The 18,425-nt window shown below is 41.3% G+C and overlaps 1 protein-coding gene across 1 annotated transcript in view; it reads left to right on the top strand.

Moving 5' to 3' along the window:
- The first annotated feature begins 12,613 nt into the window (after positions 1-12,613).
- The window catches only part of PLGRKT (plasminogen receptor with a C-terminal lysine), a 40,934-nt gene continuing 35,122 nt past the window's right edge, over positions 12,614-18,425 (top strand). The window contains exons 1-2 of the mRNA XM_061132432.1: positions 12,614-12,768; positions 17,759-17,886. The gene's annotated coding sequence lies outside the window, so the exon portion shown is untranslated. The remainder of the gene's footprint in view (positions 12,769-17,758; positions 17,887-18,425) is intronic.

Genomic DNA, 18,425 nt, shown 5'->3' on the forward strand with positions numbered 1-18,425 from the left:
TTCAACACCATCCCCACATAAAAAAACTGATAGCATAATATTTAAGGAAAAAAACTGAATGAATAATTCTTTGCAATTACAGTATAAACCCCCTTCCTTCATTTAGTTTGGTTAATTGGTATCAACACCACTCTTCACTCTACCTCTGCCCTTTCTACTTTCACTCTTGCCCCTGAAACAAGCAAGATGATCTATGTTTGTCCTATCTTTAGAGAGAGAGAATTCAGGATCTTACAAGTGGGCCTGAAGTGATGCTAGCAATTTCCTGGTGAAGGAGCAATTTCCAGTAAACTTTCTTCATCATCAAGAACAGAATATAATAAAGATACTTTAAAAAAAAAAACTGACAAACTGCTTTGTTTTCACTAACAATGTAGATAATGAATTTTATTATTATATATAAAGACAAGATCCAGATTTTGCCTCATGTTCTATTTCTTGATTACCTAGATTTATAAACCAGTTGTACACTATTCCCATTTCTCTCTCTGTCCCCATTCACCAACTCTCACCATCTGTTGCCTCCACCTTTGACATCTATTCATACTCCCATAGTGAAAGTCAAAATGAAGTTGCTCAGTCGTGTCCAACTCTTTGCGACCCCATGGACTGTAGCCCACCAGGCTCCTCCATCCATGGAATTTTCCAGGCAAGAGTACTGGAGTGGGTTGCCATTTCCTTCTCCAGGGGATCTTCCTGACCCAAGGATCGAATGCAGGTCTCCCACATTGCAGGCAGACGCTTTACCATCTGAGCCACCAGGGAAGCCCCATAGGCTGGTGCCAAACAGATCTCATGGAGCAGAACACTTAGCCACTTCATGGCTAAGTTGTGTCCGACTCTCTTGCAACCCCACGGCGGTAGCCCGCCAGGGTCCTCTGTCCATGAAATTTTCCAGGCAATTTTCTGAAGCTGTTGCCATTTCCTACTCCAGGGGACTCATCCTGCCTGACCCAGGCATTGAACCCGCATCTCTGGCATCTCCTGCATTGGGAGGCAGATTCTTTACCACTGCACACAACCTGGGAAGCCCTGGTTATATATCTGTTTAAAATACAGGGGCAATTAATATGTATGGATGCCCTAGGGGTAGCAGCTGTCATCACCTGACGCCCATACTCATATGCTTCTCTTACTTAACAATGACTGTTTTTGTTTCCTTCCTTCCTGTCCTGAACTGGAGAAGAGCTGGTCAGGTGAAGAGCTCTTGGCTTCAAAGGGCAGCTCCCACATCATGGATACTTTAAAAGAAAGACAAGGCCTCCAACAATGTCCCTTATCCTCAAGGAATTCACAAACACAGATACAGATAATTATGATTCAGATAAGTGTGGTGGAAAGTTGGGAACACTCTATGGTAAATAATTTCAAAGGATCTCGATAACTGAACAGAAGACTGCTAAAAACAGAATCTACAATAGGGAAATACCCTTTCAGAGGATACTGGGAAATATTTTATAATTTAATATCTTTAGAACTAAGTAGCCTAAGTGAATGCTGAACAAATGAAACAGTCCCCTAGTGAGTCATTTCACTTGGTTTGAGGACATGATTTAGTTTAAACATCTCTGTGGAATTGCCTCTATATTATTTTATACTCATTCTTGATTTTAAACTAAGAACACTATGAGTTCTAAAAGTCTAAAAATCTTCAAAATCTCTACTTGAAAGCGAAAAACTGACTTTTGTTTTCTGGCATGAGTAAATGGTTGTTATTCAAAGGCCAGTTATAGTCACATACAGGTTAGTGGATCTAGAACATAATTAATCTGCCATTCATGATTATAGACTCATCATAAAAGAATGAGAAGTAGTCTTTTTCTTTTCAGCCACCCTATCCTGAAAGGATAGCAAGACCTTTCTATTCATGGAGACAGAGACAGAGAGAGACGTGGTCGGGGGGAGCGCAGGGGGCTGTTCCAGACATAAACTAATAAATAGAAATTTCAGATACTGGAAAGTCCTATGAAAAACAAAAAAATAAAGAAAATGAGGCGACAATATGCTAGAATGCCTTGATGTGAGTCTCCTTTAGTGTAGTGGCCAGGGAAGACTTCTCTAAGAGGTGATATTTGAGAAATGAATTATGAAGACCAACATGAAATGACTTGCAGGAAGAACATTCCTGGTAGAGCGGTCAAGAGATGGAAAAGGTTTTTCCATCTGTAGCAAAAAACTTGGCAAGTTCTTGGAAGGAAGGTCACTGTGGCTGGGTGTACAGAGTGAAGTGGGGCTGGTGATTAGATCATGAAGGGTTCTGAACACCAAAGGAAGAGGGTTGGATTCTAATTGCAATGGAAAACCACTGGATAATTTAAAGCAGGAGGGTTACCTGATGGATATTCCAAAAACCCATGCTGTGGTCTCAAGTATGGAGTACTGAGGGGCTAGCATGGAAGCTGGGAGACCCTAGGAGCTACTGCCATAGACTACATTCTAAATATAATTTGGAAGTAAAATTAATAGAACTTGTTGATGGATATTAGTGGTAAGAAAGAAAAGGGAATCAGGGATGATAGATATGATGTAATATGCTGTTCCAGAGTAGGATATTATATCCAGAGTTACAGGTTTTCAAATATTTGTGAGCTCTTTAAGGAAGTCTAAAAATGAAACACAAACACTACTATTAAATTATAACTGGAAACTGGTCATAACCTATCAAGAGACTCATAATTTTTTGAAGAAATTACAATCCCTTTCAGAAGTGGAAAGTTGGTGGCAGTATGCTGAACTGGTCCAAGGCCTTGGTCCTGCTCATGGGACTTAATCAGGGTACAACATGACAGGTCTAGATCATTTTCTATCGTAAGCTAAAGAAATTGACTGGGAACACCATGCCAGAGATGAGAGGAAAAGATTCTGAGTTATAGGTAGAGCATTCCTTTGACAAGTATGCAAAGAGGTTGAGAAAGACCATCAGCCAAGGCATTAGCATCAAGGTGTGCATGCGTGTCTGTGTGCGCATGCATGTGTGATGAACTGCTTTACTTCCTACAGAATATGGCAGTGTGGAAAGTAAAGGGAAAGCATAGGTTTCATTCGTGCTTCTGCACGAACAAGCCAGGTAGAAACACGTGAATTACAAACTAGAGTAACAGACATTTTACAACCCCAAGCAGAGGCCCCTGACCCAGAAACTCTTGCTAATTTTGTGTTCATCAGAGTTGACAAAGCCCAAAGAGAAGATCATAGCAGCATTTTAAGAGTAAGGTAGGATAGCGACACTCTGATCTCAAACGCTGAGGTAGACTTGGAAAGTCAGAAGCAACATGGGCGTACTTCTACCCCTTGAAGTTCAACTCTCTCAAGGCAAGGCCCCAGTGGGTGAAGATAAGCAGTTTCCACAAACCCAGTGAGGCCTAGTGAGGTGTGAGTTGGAAAAGGTGGTTCTAGTTTGGAACTGGTATAGTAGGGTTGATATCAAGCAAAACTATTGGGTATCCTTACTCTGTATGTCACAGACTCCAACAGTTATGAAGATAACCCTCATTTGCTATGTTTTGCTAAGAGGATAATTAATGCCTGCTGTAACCACAGAAAAAATTAACCCAATGAACTCATCAGTTTTGATATGTTCTTGGAGGTCCTAAGAAGAAGATGAGGGAGTTAGCATGGGGAAGAATAAAGTCTAATATTGACATGCTGCTCCCAGGTCTACTTGGAAGAAGTTTAATAGGCACTGTAAGGCCAGGCTGTATAGCATTTCCAGGGATCCTTGCCACAGAAGAAAGAGAAAAAGAATAAAGAATGAAAACTGGGAATGGTTTTTGGCCATCTCTGGATTGCCCAAACAGATGTTGTGTCCCTCTTGTGAAGAGCTGCAAAAGAAAGGGAATATATAATAAGGTAGACCATTTTATTCATCAAATTTCAGGGAATGGTTTCAATTTAAAAAAAAAAAGGGGGGGGGGGGGGCGCTGTTTGCAGGTGGGAGAAATTCCAGGTAGGAGACCAGGCTGAATTTCTCAGAGGTACAGGAACTGAGAGTCAGTGGCAAGGAACAGGGTTATGTGAGTGGCATAGGCTGTAGGGGAAGGAAGTTATCAGGGATTTAACTACTTCCATAACAGTGATACGGAAACCCCATGTTTGAGAAGTAGGAAAAATACAAGCAGCTACTGTTAGTGGAAAAATACTTGGAAAGAAAGCAATATGGAGAGAAGATTTTAGGAATTCCCTGCTAAATAAGCTGTACAGATCATTTCCAGGGACTGCTTAAGAAAGTTTATGTACTATTCTTAAATGCTTTAGCAGTCTGTTGATGTTTTCTTAGAATGCTATTACATGCTTGGAGTGAACCATGTGAAGCCTCAGGTTTATTCAGGTTACACTCTAAAATATAACTCCTCACTGCTCATAAAAGCTTTACTTGACTTGGCTGCCTCCATGAATTACTGTTGTCTCTGATTATCCCATTTCAATGGAAAACCTCAACAAATGATTTCTTCATCACTTTTTCAACTATCAAAACAAAAGGCAATAATTATAATAAATATTAAAAGTAACAGTAATAGTAAAACATGTAACATTTTTTAATATGTCAGACGCCATATCTTGGTGATTCACTACACTGCTGTTGCTGTTTAGTCGCTCAGTCATCTCCTACTCTTTGTGACGCCATGGACTGCAGCCTGCTAGGTTCCTTTGTCCTTGGGATCTCTCAGGCAAGAATACTGGACTGAGTTGCATTTCCTTCTCCAGGGGAATCTTCCCAACCCAGGGATCAAACCTGCATTTCCTGCTTGGCAGGCATATTTTTTACCACTGAGTCACCTGGGAAGCCCTCACCATTAGCTAGCTTTAATTTTACAACAATCCTATAAAAAAGATACTATTATTGCCACTATTTTAGGGATGTGGATACTGAGGAGCAAAACTTATGTAACTTATCTAATCTTACATAACTAGGAAGTGGTACAGAGAGATTCAAACCCAGGTACTCTTGTTTCAGTGTTCAGCTCAGTTCAGTTGCTCAGTCGTGTCTGACTCGTTGCGACCCCATGAACCGCAGCATGCCAGGCCTACCTATCCATAACCAACTCCCAGAGTTTACCCAAACTCATGTCCATTGAGTCGGTGATGCCATCCAACCATCTCATCCTCTGTTGTTCCCTTCTCCTCCTGCCCTCAATCTTTCCCAGCATCAGGGTCCTTTCAAATGAGTCAGCTCTTCACATCAGGTGGCCAACATATTGCATTTTAAGCTTCAGCATCAGTCTTTCCAATGAATATTCAGGGCTGGTTTCCTTTAGGATGGACTGGTTGGATCTCCTTGCAGTCCAAGAGACTCTCAAGAGTCTTCTCCAACACCACAGTTCAAAAGCATCAATTCTTCAGTGCTCAGCTTTCTTTATAGTCCAACTCTCACATCCATACATGACTACTGGAAAAACCATAGCTTTGACTAGATGGACCTTTGTTGACAAAGTAATGTCTCTGCTTTTTAATACGCTGTCTAGGTTGGTCACAATTTCCTTCCAAAGAGTAAGCGTTTTTTAATTTCATGGCTATAGTCACCATCTGCAGTGATTTTGGAGCCCCCCAAAATAAAGTCAGCCACCGTTTTCATTGTTTCCCCATCTATTTGCCATGAAGTGATGGGCAAGGATGCCACAATCTTAGTTTTCTGAATGTTGAGGTTTAAGCCAGCTTTTTCACTGTCCTCTTTCACTTTCATCAAGAGGCTCTTCAGTTCTTCTTCACCTTCTGCCATAAGGGTGGTGTCATCTGTATATCCGAGGTTATTGATATTTCTCCTGGCAATCTTGATTCCAGCTTGTGCTTCTTCCAGCCCAGCATTTCTCATGATGTACTCTGCATATAAGTTAAATAAGCAGGGTGACAATGTACAGCCTTGACGTACTCCTTTCCCGATTTGGAACCAGTCTGTTGTTTCATGTCCAGTTCTAACCGTTTCTTCCTGACCTGCATATAGGCATCTCAAGAGCCAGGTCAGGTGGTATGGTATTCCCATCTCTTTCAGAATTTTCCACAGTTTAGTGTGATCCACACAGTCAAAGGCTTTGCCCTAGCCAATAAAGCAGAAATAGATGTTTTTCTGGAACTCTCTTGCATTTTCAATGATCCAGTGGATGTTGGCAATTTGATCTCTGGTTCCTCTGCCTTTTCTAAAACCAGCTGGAACATCTGGAATTTCACGGTTCACATATTGCTGAAGCCTGGCTTGGAGAATTTTGAGCATTACTTTGCTAGCATGTGAGATGAGTACAATTGTGTGATAGTCTGAACATTCTTTGGCTTTGCCTTTCTTTGGGATTGGAATGAAAACTGACATTTTCCAGTCTTGTGGCCACTGCTGAGTTTTCCAAATGTGCTGGCATATTGAGTATAGCACTTTCACAACATCATCTTTTAAGATTTGAAATAGCTCAACTGGAATTCCATCACCTCCGCTAGCTTTGTATATAGTGATGCTTCCTAAGACCCACTTGACTTCACATTCCAGGATGTCTGGCTCTAGGTGAGTGGTCACACCATCGTGATTATCTGGGTCATGAAGATCTTTTTTGTATAGTTCTTCTGTGTATTCTTGCCACCTCTTCTTAATATCTTCTGCTTCTGTTAGATCAATACCATTTCTATCTTTTATTGTGCCCATCTTTGCATGAACTGTTCCCTTGGTATCTTTAATTTTCTTGAAGAGATCTCTAGTCTCTCCCATTCTATTGTTCTCCTCTATTTCTTTGCATTGATAGCTGAGGAAGGCTTTCTTATCTTTCCTTGCTATTCTTTGGAACTCTGCATTCAAATGGGTATATCTTTCCTTTTCTCCTTTGCTTTTCACTTCTCTTCTTTTCACAGCTATTTGGAAGGCCTCCTCAGACAGCCATTTTGCTTTTTTGCATTTCTTTTTCTTGGGGATGGTCTTCATCCCTGTCTCCTGTACAATGTCACGAACCTCCATCCATAGTTCATCAGGCACTCTGTCTATCAGATCTAGTCTCTTAAGTCTATTTCTCACTTCCACTGTATATCATAAGGGATTTGATTTAGGTGATACCTCAATGGTCTAGTGCTTTTCCCTACTTTCTTCAACTTAAGTCTGAATTTGGCAATAAGGAGTTCATGATCTGAGCTACAGTCAGCTTCTGGTCTTATTTTTGCTGATGGTATAGAGCTTCTCCATCTTTGGCTGCAAAGAATATAATCAATCTGATTTCGGTGTTGACCATCTGGTGATGTCCATGTGTAGAGTCTTCTCTTGTGTTGTTGGAAGAGGGTGTTTGCTATGACCAGTGTGTTCTCTTGGCAAAACTCTATTTGCCTTTGCCCTGACTCATTCTGTACTCCAAGGCCAAATTTGCCTGTTATTCCAGGTGTTTCTTGACTTCCTACTTTTGCATTCCAGTCCCCTATAATGAACAGGACATCTTTTTTGGGTGTTAGTTCTAAAAGGTCTTGTAGGTCTTCATAGACCCATTCAACTTCAGCTTCTTCAGCGTTACTGGTTGAGGCATAGGCTTGGATTACCGTGAAGTTGAATGGTTTGCCTTGGAAATGAACAGAGATCATTCTGTCGTTTCTGGGATTGCATCCAAGTACTGCATTTCTTTTGTTGACTATGATGGCTACTCCATTTCTTCTAAGGGATTCTTGTCCACAGTAGTAGATATAATGGTCATCTGAGTTAAATTCACCCATTCCAGTCCATTTTAGTTTGCTGATTCCTAGAATGTCGATGTTCCGCTTGCCATCTCCTGTTTGACTACTTCCAATTTGCCTTGATTCATGGACCTAACATTCCAGGTTCCTATGCAATATTGCTCTTTACAGCATCGGACCTTGCTTCTATTACCCATCACATTTCAGTGTCTATGTCCATACAAGTGTGCAGTGAAATTAGTATTCTTATTCACTGCTGATGAAAACATAGGTACAAAAACTTGTATGAAAATGTTCACCTCAGCACTGCTCATAATAGCAAAAACATAGGAACAATCCAAATGTTGATCAATTTTGAATGGATAAACAAAATGTGGTACACCCATACAATGAAATATTATTCCACCATTAAAAGGAGCAAAGTGCTGATAGACGTTACAACTCGGATGTACCCTGAAAACAGTATGCTATTAAAAAAAAAAGACTTACGCTATGTGAAAGAAGACATATACAAAGGCCATATATTGTATGATTCTACTCATATAAAATGTCTAGAATAAGCAGATCTATTGAGACAGACAGGAGAAGGGGGTTAACAAAAGATGGGGGCGACAGAGGATGAGATGGTTGGATGGCATCATCGACTCAATAGACATGAGTTTGAGCCAACTCCAGGAGACAGTGAAGGAAAGAGAAGCCTGGGATGCTGGAGTCCATGGGGTTGCAAAGAGTCGGACGTGACTGAGTAACTGAACAAGAACAGCAATGAGACTGAAAGAGATTAAGATATGCCAGGGGCTAGAGGGGAAGTGCCCAATGAGGAGTGACTGCTAATGGGTATGGGGTTTCTTTTGGGGGTGATGAAAATGTTATAGAATTAGACAGAGGTGATAGTTGAACAACATTTTGAATAAACTAAAAGCTGCTACTAAACTGTATAATTTTAAATGGTGAATTTTATGATATGTGAATTATATCTCAATCTAAAGTTTTCTAGGCACGGAGAGAATAAGTCCACTGCTGCCATTATATTACAGGGCCACATGGTGTCACTAGAAGAGTCCAAAGAAGGCTGTACAAAGCTCAGTGATGCTCTGCTGGTTCAGATTGTGCCCAGGCTAGATTTTAATCAACAGGGTGCCCCATGAATGAAGTATAAGGTTAAAATTCAGACTGTGTTCCAGAATACAGACAACACAATTCCAGAATAGCTTAATACTGAAGAGCTTCTATCCTTAGCCCCACACATGCTCTCGTTCACAGACTGAAGTTCTTGGCTAAACTTGGTTCCCATTTTAACGGAGAAAGAAATTCATACTCCTTTAGAAAGCATCTCTTTAAAAGGAAATACATCTGAGCACACCCTGAACTTTCAAAAACTTTGTCTGATCTACAATTCTGTGCCAGCTTCAGGTGCAGAGCAAAGTGAACCAGCTGCATATACACACATGCCCACTCTCCCTTAGATTTCCCTCCCACACAAGCCACCATGGAACACTGAGTAGAGTTCCCTGTGCCACACAGTAGGTCCTTGTCAGTTGGTCCTCATTCCATACATAGTGTGGAATATGTCAATCCCAATTCTCCAATTAAAAACATAAAAAAACTAATTTATGGATATACAGGGAAATGTTGAGTAATTTTATTGTCCTGAGGTAGGGGATTTTTCAGTAAGTTATGGATTTTATGCATTTTACATCGATTCTTTCTAAAATATGTATACTATTTAATTCAGTACTTCCAATCAAAATGTTTAAAAGTTATATATATACACACACATATATATGAAGGTGATTATCATGATATTTTTTTAAGGCTCTGGGAAGTCACTTAATCCTATTTTATAAATTTTTACTTTACATTGGAACACAATTGATTAACAATGATGTTATTGACAGCAGCAAAAAAAAAATCAGAAATATCTAATGATGAAAATTGAATACATACTTGCTGAAAATCTTATATATGTTAAAAATGGTATATATGAATGCCATTTAATAAAATGAAAATTCTTATGCTATAATGCAAACTGATTTTTAAAAGTACCTGTCTGTATGTGTGTGTAGAGCATATACACATACTTTCACAAATTCATAAAATTGGAAATAATGCACACACTAAGTTAGGGTTATATGTCGTTTGGTATTGAAATAATTTTCCTTTAATCTTCTCATCCCACATTCTATGTCTTCAATATCTATGCCAATATTTCTCTCAACTCCTAGAGTAGATATTCTTATGGTCACTTTTTTCACTTATATTTTAAAATACATACAAGAATATTTATAATGTATGTGTATGAAGTGTATCCATTGGGTTTCCATCAGGAATTGGAATTCTACGCAGTTACTTTGACTAAAGAGATCTTAGACGGTAATTAGAAGGCAATTAAAGGGAGTAGGATTAAGAGAACCATCCAGTTGAGGCATCTCAATTACCAATTTGAGGTGAAGAACCATCAAGTTGAGAGTAATAGCAATGGCAAGAAACCCATATCATCTCTAGGCCGAAAAGTAAGGAAAGAGAGTACCCCAGAGCTCTGTGACCTAAAGCCACAGAAGAGGGCCTGCTGATCAAGAGCTGCAGTAGTGAAAAGACACTACCACTGCCAGATCCTAAAACAGAGAAAGAATGGACAAAATGTACCCTATCTCTCTTTCCTCCTGCCTCCTCTCTCCTGTGGATGCCTTCATAGTCCAAAACCAAATATAAGTCAGCTGAGAAGAGCCCAGGTGATGTTTTCCAAAGAGGTCAGCTTCTGGGGTATAGAATAAGGCAGGCAAGGGAGGAAAATAGGTATGAAGGGAGGCAAACAGAAGACCCAGATAGTTTACCTGTTTTGCCACCCAGGATGGAGAGAAACTCATCCCCTAAACATGAGAATCAGAGAGTCCTATCAACTACTATGTTGCTTTGAAGTGATGTCAATACTCTGATTTAGAAACTAAATTATATGTTTGTCTCCACCAGTACTGTTCATACAAGGAAACAGAGAAAGGAAGGGCATGGAATAAATAATCAATTAACATTTTATATACAGAGTTGAGCCTCCCAGGTGGCTCAGATGGTAAAGAATCTGCCTGCAATGCAGGAGACCCGGGTTTGGTCCAATAATCCCTGCCTCTATAGCTTGTTGCTAGGTTAAAAGAGATAAATTGATAATCATAATTTCCTACTTCATTCACTTCTGGTTTTCCTGCCCTATGCAGTATCTTAGTAGATTGTGATTTTTTTTTTTAACCTGGTGTGGTGATACAACACTTCAATTCCTGCATGGTCTGAAATTGAAGCGCTCCCGATATTATCAGGTTACTGTAGTTATCTAATGATCATCATCATTGCACATGGGAGTATTACGATGTGCCCAGTTAATCTTTGTGTGTCATGCACATTTCTCCTTGCTCACATTGTATAGCTGTAACCCAGTTTCCTCTTGGTAACTGGGATCAGTTATTCCAGTTCCATGAGGAACCAAAATGATCAGAGGGAAGTTTCAGCTTCCAATTCAGTGGCACCATGGCTGGGGTCTCTAGTGGAAGCATTTCTTCCTTTTGAACTAGGACTTCAAAATATGATAAACCCAAGGCTGCAGAAATGGTATGCTGGATATTTTCCTTTGTCAGAGGTCTTCGTGCCTAGTAAGCTGACCTCTATAGACTATATAAACCTGGCTCCTTCATCTTCAGGCTTTCTAGTGGATCCAGAAATTCGCCAGATTTTTCCGACGAAAGATTTCAGCAGGATATCAGAACATGGAAGAACAGGGGGATGTGTCTTTCTTTTCCACTCTATCCCCATTTGGAGTTGAGGTGCTAGCAGTGGCTGCAGCTATAGGATCTTACCCTGTGGGGCCAAAGGTCAGCATCTACTGCTTTCCTCTACTGAACAACACAGCTCCTGTCGGGGAGCCCTCTCATACAGATACAGCTGGTTTTAGTAACTGCTCCCTTCCATTTGTCTCTTCTGTGTAGGTTCTGCAGGGCAAGGCCCGGTCCTTGTTGCCATCTCGGGGGACTTCAGAGTTAGTAACAGGTTCCCACTGTTGTTCTTTACTACTGTTAACTTCATGCTGTGTGCCAGACATGGTGCTAAGTGCCTGAATATAGAATTATCTCATTTAGTTTTCATAATCCAATAAATTAGATGGCTTCAGACCTATTGCAGAGATGATAAAAGTTTTGCAGAGGATGAAGAGTGACAGTGATGGAGTTGGAGATCAAATCAAATGCAGGTGTGCTTATGGCAGAATCTGTGCACTCAGATGCTATCATTATCAGTTGTTATCCTGTCTTAAAGGGCCAAAATTCCAAATGGCTTTGCTTTTGTGGTTCCCAGGTCACTCTGGCAGGTCGGTGAGGTGTGCACTCACCTACAGAGTCTGGGGAGGTTAGATGCTTTCTCCACTGATGTGATGGCAGCCAGGACTAAGGGCAGGAACTTTCCTCATAGACCTTCTTAAAGGCCTGGTGAAGTCCATGCTATTTTTCCAAATTATTTAATAACAAAGAACAGAATGCCAACAGCTCCTCAAGTATTCTCTCAATGAAGCTGGGAAAGAGGTTGGCTTACTCAAGACAGAAATCAATGATGGGGGTGAGAAGAAATGAGTATCTCTCAGAGCATAAGTTGAGAAAGATGGCTCTGTTAAAAATTTTAATTTTTATTTTTGGTTTGGTAACTCTGGTCAAGTCTTCTCGGTTTCTTTTCACGTCCTAACCTTTCCCCTACTTTGATGGTGGGCAATTTAACAGCCAGAGGAGTCTGAAGCTCTAACGAATTAAATAAACTATGTCAGTGTGCTGTATGGAGATTTTAGCTCTACAAGGCAGCATGATTGCTCAGGTTCCTCATGAGTAACTAACCTCACTGAGGCCTTTAAGTGAGATTTCCATTCTGCTTCCTCTGCCCACTCCCCTCAAAATTTGAATGGTTGGATTTTGAATTTGCCTCTTTGATCTGCCCCTCCCATGGCCTGTCGGGGAGCGGGCCCTTTAAGGAAGCCAAGAGCTGCGCTGTTTGGCTGCCGTGGCCAGCCAGTCCGGAGGTTTTGAGGGGCGAGGCCCGGTCCTTGCTGCCTTCTCGGGGAGCTTCAGGCCTGGAGGCCTTCGCTGTGATCAGGGTCTCCCGCACCTCCACTGTCCAGTGAGTGAGCGTCGGCTGGGCGGGCCAGGCCGGCCGCATGCTGTTGGGGGTAGGGCGGGTCCTCGCGGCAGCGTCTGCCGGCGCCGAGCTCCGGGTTTGCTGGGCCGCTCTGAGTGCCCTTTCCTTGTGAGCGCCCTTGGCTCTCCCGCTTCTAGTGCCAACCAGTATCGCCAACCTTGTTTCGGAGGAGTAGGTTTTCCTCTCAAAGACTGCCGCTCCCATATCGTAATTAAATTGGGGGAAGTGGGCAAAGCGTTGTCAACGCAAATCAGCATAAGCTGGCAGGAATTCCCAGCTACTATAATTCGGTCCAAGGTGAGCGGGCGGAGTTATAAATTAGGGAAAAATCTCCCAGAAGCTATAAGTTCCGGGCTGGAATTTGCAGGGGAAATGGGCTAGTTTGACTGAAACTCAGAGCTAGAATTTGTAGGGGAAGTGACCTAATTTGAATGGAACCCAAAGACGTATTGAAATGATTGTAATCATGCAACCAGTCATATATATAGGTAGTTGATGTGTCATTCGATCAGGAAATGAGTCACTGCAGAAACCTGGATAACAGAAGTTATAGGTCATGGAATTATTCTTTTTTTTTTTTTTTAAGTAAAATCAAATACCAGTTCTTAGATGTGACCTGGAGGACAGCCCCAACACTTCCTCCTCAGAAATACCCCTACCTGTTGTAATGTGTAGCACAGCTGAGGCAAGGCCCTTTCTAAGATCTCAGGAGTAAATGAGGGGAAAATGGAAGGCAGGGACCCAAATCAGGATTCTTAGCCTTCTGAAACACACTGGTGTCAAAGTTGTAAATAGCAAGGTATTTGTCACCAATGACAAAGTGTTGGCATTTTTTAAAGACTTGCCTTCTACAATTGAATGAATTCAAAGTTATGCCTGTTGCAAGGTCACTCTTAATTGTTTTCTGATACAATGAGTGAGTGAGTCAAAGTCACTCAGTAGTGTCCAACTCTCTGCAACTTCATGAACTATACAGTCTACGGAATTCTCCAGGCCAGAATACTGGAGTGGGTAGCCTTTCCCTTCTCCAGGGGATCTTCCCAGCCCAGGGATCAAACCCAGGTCTCGCACATTGCAGGGAGATTCTTTACCACAGCTGAGCCACAAGGGAAGCCCTCTGATATAATAAGTCCCCTACATATGAACCTTCAAATTGGCAACTTTCAAAGATGTGAATGGTATGCTTGTATCTTGAATCATGTAAGTTAGTTCATGTATCTGGCATACATTGTCACGTGCGTACATCTTCTACAGGTAGTTGTGCTTTTGTGTACTGTACTGTACAGTACTTTATAGAGTACAGGAGTAGAGTATCTTTTTTTCAAACCCCAGATGTCCGGAGGCAAGCATAAAAGAAGCAGTACTATAGCTAACTGGTACTGTTACCAGGCCCTGTATGTCACCTGCTGTACTGTACTATAAGATTAAAAATGGTTTATTTTTGGTTTGTTTTTTATATATTTTATTTAAACCTAGAATCAGTTCAGTTCAGTCGCTCTGTCGTGTCCAACTCTTTGCGACTCCATGGACTGAAGCACACCAGGCTTCCCTATCCATCTCCATCTCCCGGAGCTTACTCAAACTCGTGTCCATTGAGTCAGTGATGTCATCCAATCATCTCATCCTCTGTTGTCCCCTTCTCCTCCCACCTTCAATCTTTCCCAGCACCAGGGTCTTTTCAAGTGAGTCACTTCTCATCAGGTGGTCAAAGTATTGCAGTTTCAGCTTCAGCATCAGTCTTTCCAATGAATATTCAGGGCTGGTTTCCTTTAGGATGGACTGGTTGGATCTCCTTGCAGTCCAAGAGACTCTCAAGAGTCTTCTCCAACACCACAGTTCAAAAGCATCAATTCTTCAGTGCTCAGCTTTCTTTATAGTCCAACTCTTACATCCATACATGACTGCTAGAAAAACCATAGCTTTGACTAGATGGACCTTTGTTGGCAAAGTAATGTCTCTGCTTTTTAATATGCTGTCTAGGTTGGTCATAGCTTTTCTTCCAAGGAGCAAGTGTCTTTTAATTTCATGGCTATAGTCACCATCTGCAGTGATTTTGGAGCCCCCCAAAAAGAAAGTCTCTCACTGTTTTCATTGTTTCCCCATCTATTTGCCATGAAGGGATAGAACTGGATGCCATGATCTTAGTTTTCTGAATGTTGAGTTTTAAGCCAACTTTTTCACTCTCTTTCACTTTCATCAATAAGCTCTTAGTTCTTCTTTGCTTTCTGCCATAAGAGTGATGTCATCTGCATATCTGAAGTTATTGATATTTCTCCCAGCAATCTTGATTCTAGCTTTTACTTCATCCAGCCCAGATATAGATTCGAATGATGTACTCTGCATATAAGTTAAATAAGAAGGGTGACAATATACAGCCTTGACGTACACCTTTCCCAATTTGGAACCAGTCTGTTGTTCCATGTCCAGTTCTAACTGTTGATTCTTGACCTGCATACAGATTTCTCAGGAGGCAGGTCAGGTGCTCTGGTATTCCCATCTCTTGAAGAATTTTCCAGAGTCTGTTGTGAAGCACCAAGTCAAAGGCTTTGGAATAGTCAATAAGGAAGAAATAGATGTTTTTCTGGAACTCTCTTGCCTTTTTGATGACCCAATGGATGTTGGCAATTTCATCTCTGGTTCCTCTGCCTTTTCTAAATCTGGCTTGAACATATGGAAGTTCATGGTTCATGTACTGTTGAAGCCTGGCATGGAGAATTTTGAGCATTACTTTGCTAGCATGTGAGATGAGTGCAATTGTGCAGTAGTTTGAACATTCTTTGGCATTGCCTTTCTTTGGGATTGGAATGAAAACTGACCTTTTCCAGTCCTGTGGCCACTGCTGAGTTTTCCAAATGTGCTGGCATATTGAGTGTAGCACTTTCACAGCATCATCTTTTAGGATTTGAAAGAGCTCAACTGGAATTCCATCACCTCCACTATCTTTGTTCATAGTGATGCTTCCTAAGGACCACTTGACTTCACATTTCAGGATGTCTGGCTCTAGGTGAGTGATCACACCATCATGGTTATCTGTGTTATGAAGATCTTTTTTGTATAGTTCTTCTGTGTATTGTTGCCACTCCTTCTTAACACCTTCTGCTTCTGTTAGGTCCGTACCATTTCTATCCTTTATTGTGCCCATCTTTGCATGAAATATTCCCTTGGTATCTCTAATTTTCTTGAAGAGATCTCTAGCCTTTCCCATTCTATTATTTTCCTCTATTTCTTTGCATTAATTGCTGAGGAAGTCTTTCTTATCTCTCCTTGCTATTTGGAACTCTGCATTCAGATGGGTATATCCTTCCTTTTCTCCTTTGCCTTTCGCTTCTCTTCTTTCCTCAGCTATTTGTAAGACCTCCTCAGGCAACCATTTTGCCTTTTTGCATTTCTTTTTCTTGAGGATGGTCTTGATCACTGCCTCCTGTACAATGTCATAAACCTCGGTCCACAGTTCTTCAGGCACTCTATCAGATCTAATCCCTTGAATCTATTTCTCACTTCCACTGTATAATCTTAAGGGATTTGATTCTGGTCATACCTCAGTGGTCTAGTGGTTTTCCCTACTTTCTTCAATTTAAGTCTGAATTTGGCAATAAGGAGTTCATGATCTGAGCCACAGTCAGTTCTCAGTCTTGTTTCTGCTGACTGTATAGAGCTTCTCCATCTCTGGCTGCAAAGAATATAATCAGTCTGATTTCGGTATTGACCATCTGGTGATGTCCATGTGTAGAGTCTTCTCTTGTGTTGTTGGAAGAGGGTGTTTGCTATGACCAGTGTGTTCTCTTGGCAAAACTCTGTTAGCCTTTGACCTGCCTCATTTTGTACTCCAAGGTCAAATTTGCCTGTTACTAGGTATCTCTTGACTTCCTACTTTTGCATTCCAGTCCCCTATAGTGAAAAGGACATCTTTTTTGGACGTTAATTCTAGAAGGTCTTGTAGGTCTTGATAGAACCATTCAACTTCAGCTTCTTCAGCATTACTGGTTGGGGCATAGACTTGGATTACTGTGATACTGAATGGTTTGCCTTGGAAACAAACAGAGATTATTCTGTCATTTTTGAGATTGCATCCAAATACTGCATTTCTGACTCTCTTGTTTACTATGATGGCTACTCCATTTCTTCTAAGGGATTCTTGCCCTCAGTAGTAGATATAATGGTCATCTGAGTTAAATTCATCCATCCAGTCCATTTTAGTTCACTGATTCCTAAAATGTCGATGTTCACTCTTGCCATCTCCTGTTTGATCACTTCCAATTTGCCTTGATTCACGGACCTAACATTTCAGTTTCCTATGCAATATTGCTCTTTACACCATCGGACTTCCTTGCATCACCAGTCACATCCACAACTGGGTGTTATTTTTGCTTTGGCTCCGTCTCTTCATTCTCTCAGGAGTTATTTCTCCACTGATCTCCCATAGCATATTGGGTACCTGCTGACCTGGGGAGTTCATCTTTCAGTGTCCTATCTTTTTGGCTTTTCATGCTATTAGTGGGGTTCTCAAGGCAAGAATACTGAAGTGATTTGCCATTCCTTTTTCCAGTGGACCACCTTTGTCAGAATTCTCCACCATGACCCGTCCATCTTGGGTGGCCCTACACAGCCTGGCTCATAGTTTCATTGAGTTACACAAGGCTGTGTCTATGAGATCATCACATCAGTTCATGTGTACCTAGTACAGTACAGTACTATATACCTGATCATGTTAGTTGGATATCTAGGCTAACTCTGTTGTACTTACAAACAAATTGGACTTACAAACGTGCTCTTGGAATGGAATCTGTTTGTATGTAGGGGACATACTGTATATATTTTTTGAGTTGGAAAATGAAAGCTGAGAGTATTCTGGACACCTTAAAGAACCTGCTAGACTTTGGAAAATGGCTTTGTTAGAGTCAGAAAAGAGGGGAAGGTTGAGAATACTGAACTCCAGGGCACAGTTCACAAGGTGTGGTGTACTTGTTTTCAGGTGTGGTCTCCTTTGGGAACTGCAGGGAAGCTATTCTTCCTGCTTAGTTTCTACCTGTAACCTGTGGGAATATCCCCTGATATAGCCAAACTACAATCCAGACCAAAGGCGGCAAGGCCGAGAAAGAGGTAAGCCTAAGTCCTAACTTTCCAGATAGTTTCTCTTCCCTAGATGACTTACATGAGGATTGTAACTTCACTTCAGAGGAGAGTCCACCCCCTTATAAATAAAAGCACTCTATGGGACCCAACTCTGACATACAGGGTGTGTGTGTGGGTGTGTATGTGTGTGTGTGTGTAAATGGGATTAGAGGACAGCTATTTTCTTTATAAATGTTTGCTACATATGTAAAAATTCAATTATCTACTCCTACGTGCAAAAGAAAAATAAGAAATGACAACTGTTTGAGCTATACTTTCTCTTTTATCATGCTTTCTGCAACATTTGTGGGAAAAAGACACCTTGGGGACTGCCAGAATGGGTAATATATTGCTTCTGCCTTCAGGCAAGTTCTGCTCTGCTGTTGGAGACAGTGAACATGAGGCTATGAAAGTGTGGAGACAGGAGAGAACTTCTGCTAGATCTCTCCACCTTACTGGGTGGCTGTGCCTCTGGTCACAGGATGGAGTAGGACAGCAGCTGAGGAATGGGGTGGGTAGGGAAATCT

The sequence above is a fragment of the Dama dama genome, chromosome 29 (assembly GCF_033118175.1).
Source record: "Dama dama isolate Ldn47 chromosome 29, ASM3311817v1, whole genome shotgun sequence".
Taxonomy (NCBI): Eukaryota; Metazoa; Chordata; class Mammalia; order Artiodactyla; family Cervidae; genus Dama; species Dama dama.